The sequence below is a fragment of the Onychomys torridus genome, unplaced genomic scaffold (genome assembly GCF_903995425.1).
Source record: "Onychomys torridus unplaced genomic scaffold, mOncTor1.1, whole genome shotgun sequence".
Lineage (NCBI taxonomy): Eukaryota > Metazoa > Chordata > Mammalia > Rodentia > Cricetidae > Onychomys > Onychomys torridus.
The window spans coordinates 183,785-189,452 of record NW_023411298.1 but is presented as its reverse complement, the minus strand read 5'-3'; the positions used below and the strand labels follow the sequence as shown (position 1 = coordinate 189,452).

The 5,668-nt window shown below is 42.8% G+C and overlaps 1 pseudogene; it reads left to right on the top strand.

Moving 5' to 3' along the window:
- The first annotated feature begins 4,685 nt into the window (after positions 1–4,685).
- LOC118575081 lies at positions 4,686–5,354 on the top strand (annotated as a pseudogene).
- Positions 5,355–5,668: the final 314 nt, after the last annotated feature.

Sequence of the window (5,668 nt, the reverse complement as noted above, 5' to 3'; positions counted from 1 at the left end):
CTGGTTTTGCTCTATCCCACACCAGAGGGCTCTTCTGATATGGAACAGAAGAAGCTCTCAACCTTTTCTTTTATCAATATGCTTGGGTTAAGAGAAGGAGCGAGCCAATTCCATCTCTAAAGCCAGTTTGGTAAATTTGGGAATTTGGGCGTAGTTTTTCATACTACTTTCTGCTGGGTGAGGGTGCTGTATCTTACGGAGATACAAAGAAATTTTAGGCTAATGAGGTAGCCATGGGGCTGTATTGTCTGAGCCAGTTGCCTTGAAACCGTTCTGGATGTTGGATCATCTGGGACATTGGAGACCTTTCAGGGGGGCCTTGGCTGGTCAAACCTGATGTATCTTAATCTGGAGCAAATCCATAGCCTCTTTCTTTCTGTGGAAACAAAAGCAGAGCCTCCTTTCCAAAGCAACATATCCTTAGATCCACATTTTGAAGTCAGGCTATCTATAAAATATACATATTGGTTTAACTCATCTGCATTTATAATTAAATATCTCTCTGCAGTTAAAAATGTCAAAGACTAGACAATCCAGATACCCTGTGTGACATCCATCATTACGTGGCTTATTTGTCATATTATTTTTAATTTCTCACTAAAGAATTTATTTTTAAAAGCTATATTTTTATATAACTTCATATATTTCTTTTTTCTCTCTTTCAAATCTACATATATTTTTACATATATTGTAAACAGTTTAGAGGCTTACCTCATCTGAATCTGTCTTATTGTGAATCTGTTGCTTTGAACTGCAGCATGCTCCACCCACCTCAGCTTGCCAACATGGTGGTGGTAGGCTTACAGCCAGCTCTGGGTGCCATTGTCCCACAGAGGGTTTATGCTTCCATCTAGCAGCATATAGCCAAGAAACATCTTCTCTCTCTCTCTCTCTCTCTCTCTCTCTCTCTCTCTCTCTCTCTCTCTCTTTCTCTCTCTCTCTCTGTCTCTCTGTCACTCCCTCTCTCTCATTTTTCTAACTAGCAAAAACTATATCCACCATGCAGCAGCAGCATAATGTCTAGCATGGAGATGCCTCATTCTGTCCACACTGTAGGTCAAGCACACATGCCAGGAACCCACCATTCAGAACAATACATTCACAGCATAGAGAACATCCCACAGCAACTCCTCACTGTGCCATCTGGATTTACATTCAGTGATTACTACATGCATTCTGTCTGAGGTGGATCTCACATTTGTAAGACTGGGGTTCAGAAAACAATATGTAAATTCTGACAAAAAACCAACTGACCATATCCAGAGACAATTCCAAGAACATTCTGTAGCTCATAATGGACAGTCTGAAATTTGATGACACAGCCCTGTGTTACTATATCAACTGTACTCACTAAGGGCATATTAGTATGAGCCTAGACACAAGCAGGATGGACTTACGGCCATAAGGGGCCAGTGAAAAAAAAGATGTGAGAATCCCCCTAAGAAAGAACATAGCAGCATGAAGGGATGGACTCCTGACATCTGGGCTGCCTCTCCACTTCACAAGAAAGTTTCTCTGAAAATCTCTCTATAAATATGGTGTATAGTCATATTTAAATTGGTCATGTATTAAACAGTATTTTCAACTGTGATGCATATGTTTAAATGTAGGATATTCTCTGACCCAAACAAGATGGGAAGTATCATACAAGGAAGAACTAGCTACTGTGGGCACCAGGATCAGATTCTGAATTAATTTAGGGACTATAAAAATTGGTCTTCCCTAAACTGTGGTGGTATTGTGTTCCCCCAAATACTGTACACCATAATAAATTTATCTGTGGTCAAAGCACAGAATAGCCACTAGATACAGAGGCTAGAAAATGGTGGCACTCACACTTTTAATCCTAGCCTTCTGGAGGCATGGATCTCTGTTAGTTCAAGGCCACATTGGAAATAGCCAGAATTGGTGACTCATGCCCTTAATCCCAGCAAGTGAGCCTTTAATCCCAGGGAGTGATGGCAGAAAGCAGAAAGGTATATCAGGCATGAAGACCAGAAAAGAGAAGCTTTTAGCTGGTTAAGATTTCAGGCTTTGGAGCAGCAGTTCAGCTGAGATTCATCTGGATGAGGACCTAGAGGTTTCCATTCTGCGCAAACAGGATCATCTGAGGAATTTGCAAGGTGAGGGAGATGTGGTTTGTTCTGCTTCTCTAATCTTGCAGAATTCACCCATATACCTGGCCTCAGGTTTGATGTTATTAATAATCCCATTTAAGATTCATGCTACAGTCAAGGCAGAGCCTCATTCATTTGGGTTTCATAGTTCAAAGTATAGGTTTCAAGAAATATAGAAAGGTAAGGCAAAGACAGTGAACCATGAGACTTTGGTGAGCTTCACACTCACCATAAACCTCACACAAGGTGTGCCCATCTGACCAAACATAGACCACATTGTCTAGCTTGTCATAAAATGTGTGCAAAGTATTTATCCTAGGAAGGATCCTGCATGGAGGATCTTTAGTAACTATATATCTGACAGCCCTTCATTATGGAGTAAGAATTGGAAATAATCTACACTAATGTATGTTCTTGATACACATTACATGGAAACAACAGGCCTGAAGAGCTCGTGAATGGGAGACCCATGTCATGTCCAGGAGACAGAATTTCACAGCACTCTTGCTCATGCTCACCTCTTACATTCTTTCTGCCTCCTCTTCCTCAGTGTTCTCTGAGACATGGAAGAACACAAATTGGAACTGGAAATCAATGTGCCAAACAATGTAACCGAGATTGGGAAGGATGAACACTTCCTGTTTCTTTCATATACAGAACCTAGATTGTGTGTATGTTAGGTGTGCTGGATTCTACTTTGTAGAATTCGGAACTAGAACAGGAGCCTTAGGAAGGGAAGCCATCTTAAGTGAGGAGCACTGGGAACTTGCCCAGGGTAGTGCTGCACTGGGAAAGCCAAAGTGGGGTGTGGTGAGAGAATAATAATGAGTAGGAAGGAAACAAGAGAACTGGTTAAATAAGAACAACCATCTCTAAAACAAAGATGACTAGACTGCTACACAACTCCAGGGAGGCTACCTAGAAAACAAGACCCTAGGAAAGACACAGGGATCACCCAATGGCAGAGAAATGGATGAGATCTACATGAACAACCTGGACAACAGTGGGAGTAATGAAGGGCAAGGTTTGAGGGAAAGAAAGCTTAGGGGAGCAGAAGATCCCAGCTGGATCAAGAACAGAAAGGGAGAACAAGGAATAACAGACCATCATAAATGAAGACCACATGAGAACAGGAATTGGCAGAGTGCTGGAGAGGTCCCCAGAAATACACAATGATACATCCTCTGTAGACTGCTGGCAATGGTAGAGAGAAAGCCTGAACTGACCTAGACTGGTGATCAGATGGCCAAACACCCTAACGGTCATGCTGGAACTCTCATCCAATAACTGATGGAAGTGGATGCAGAGATCCTCAGCTGGGCCCCAGGTGTCCAACTGTCAAGAAAGAGGAGGGGCTGTAGTTGACTCAATTGTTGAGACCAAGATTGGAAAAAGCACAGGGACAAATAGCCAAATGAATGGAAGCACATGAATTAAGAACCAAAGGCTGTGGAACCCCCAGCTGGATCAGGCCCTCTGGATAAGTGAGACAATTGAATAGCTTGATCTGTTTGGGAGGCATCCAGGTTGTGTGACCTGGACCTGTCCTTAGTGCATGAGCTGGCTGTTTGAAACCTGGGGCTTACACAGGGACACTTTGTGCAGCCTGGAAGGAGGGGATTGGACCTGCCTGTACTGAATCCACCAGGTTTAAATGAATCCCCAGGTGAGTCTTGGCCCTGGAGGAGATGGGAATGGAGGGTGAGGGTTGGGGAAAATGTGGAGGCAGAAGGAGGGAGGGCAGGGGAACCCATGGCTGATGTGTAAAATTAAAACACAAATATAATAATAAAAAAAGCAAAAAAAATCTCTAAAAATTACTTAAAATCCCCAGGTATGCTAATTATATTATTAGGGGATGAAAACTTTCCTAACATAACATTAGAAAATTTTGTGTTTCCTGCTGTAAGGATGGAAGAAGATAAGGGAAACTGGGAGTTTAAAGGAATCACAGAGAGAATTTCATGGTGCAGAGCAAGTGAGTTTGCTGCAGACAGGAATGTCTCCATAGCAAGGAGGTGAGAGGCAGTGACAAGGGAAGTCTCATCTGTAATCCTCTTATGTCCTGATAACAGCATTGTTGCATAAATATGGGAAATTAAGATAATTCCAAAGTGTTCCTGTCACAAGCAATGAGTTCTTCTAACCTCTCCAGGGAGGTGTGACCTTGTCCCAGATCCATGTATGGGAGAATCTGTGTCCAGCTTTGATGGAGTGAGAGACTGGGCTCCTAGATAGAAACACTCCTGTGTGTGGTACTTTTACTTTCTCTAAGAAGACATAATAGTTTGAAAATACAGCATGTTCTGAGCACCTGCACAAAGAAAACTAAATGAAGTAAGGGAAGGTTCCATAGAGAACTACAAAACTGGGGCTATTTATATATCTGTCATCAATGTCTTTGATATCTTATATATTCTCTGAGCACTGCAATTCTCCCTGGGTCTAATTTGAGTGCTTGCTATAGCCAGACAATATGCAAATAAGGCTTCTCTGGGCTCATGAAAACCAGCCCTACACTGAAGGTGAAGCTCAGACAGAGGAGCCCAGCCCTGGATTCCCAAATACTGCCACTCAGTGATTTGCACTGAAAACAGAACTCTCACCATGGGTTTGAGGCTCAGATGGTTTTTCTTTGTCCTTATTGTAAAAGGTAATTACAAGAGGGAAGATATTCTGTGTTGTGTGGACATAAGAAAGGTAAAATTTGACTTCTGTGACAGTTTTCTGAACAGAATTCTCTGTTTGCAGGTGCCCAGTGTGATGTGCAGCTGGTGGAGTCTGGAGGAGGCTTAGTGCAGCCTGGAAAGTCCCTGAAACTCTCCTGTGCAGCCTCTGGATTCACATTCAGTAGTATTTACATGAACTGGGTCCGCCAGGCTCCAGGGAAAGGACTAGAGTGGGTCGCATACATTAGTGGTGGTAGTAGTGACATCAAGTATGCCGATGCTGTCAATGGCCAGTTCACCATCTCCAGGGAGAATGTCAAGAACACGCTGTACCTGCAAATGAACAGTCTGAGGACACAGCCATGTATTACTGTACCAGAGTCACAGTGATACAATCCTACTGTGAGCTCAGACACAAACCTTCTTGCAGGGTGATCAGGACCAGCAGGGGGCGCGAGGTTCACACAAATATCTGGGCCATGGAAGAGCCTGATCAGAGAGGCATAGAGGGTTGAAATCCTCTGTGTCTGGGCTGCTTCTCTGTAACCATCTCAAGGATTCTCTCTGATGGTATGCTCTGTAGTAATACTGGAAGTGTCAATTTTTTTTATTCAAATCTCTCTCTGTCTCTCTCTGTCTCTCTCTCTCTCTCTCTCTCTCTCTCTCTCTGTGTGTGTGTGTGTGTGTGTGTGTATTTTCCTGAGTAATTGTGAATATGTATATTTCTGTTCATGTTGATATGAAATGTTTTTCTATAGCAGCCTACACCATATTTTTGAGACAAAATGTTTCACTGACCCCAGAACTCACCTACTAATTATACTGGTTGGCCAGTGACCCACACTGATGACACTGTCTCCATCTAGTGTGCCACATCCAGCT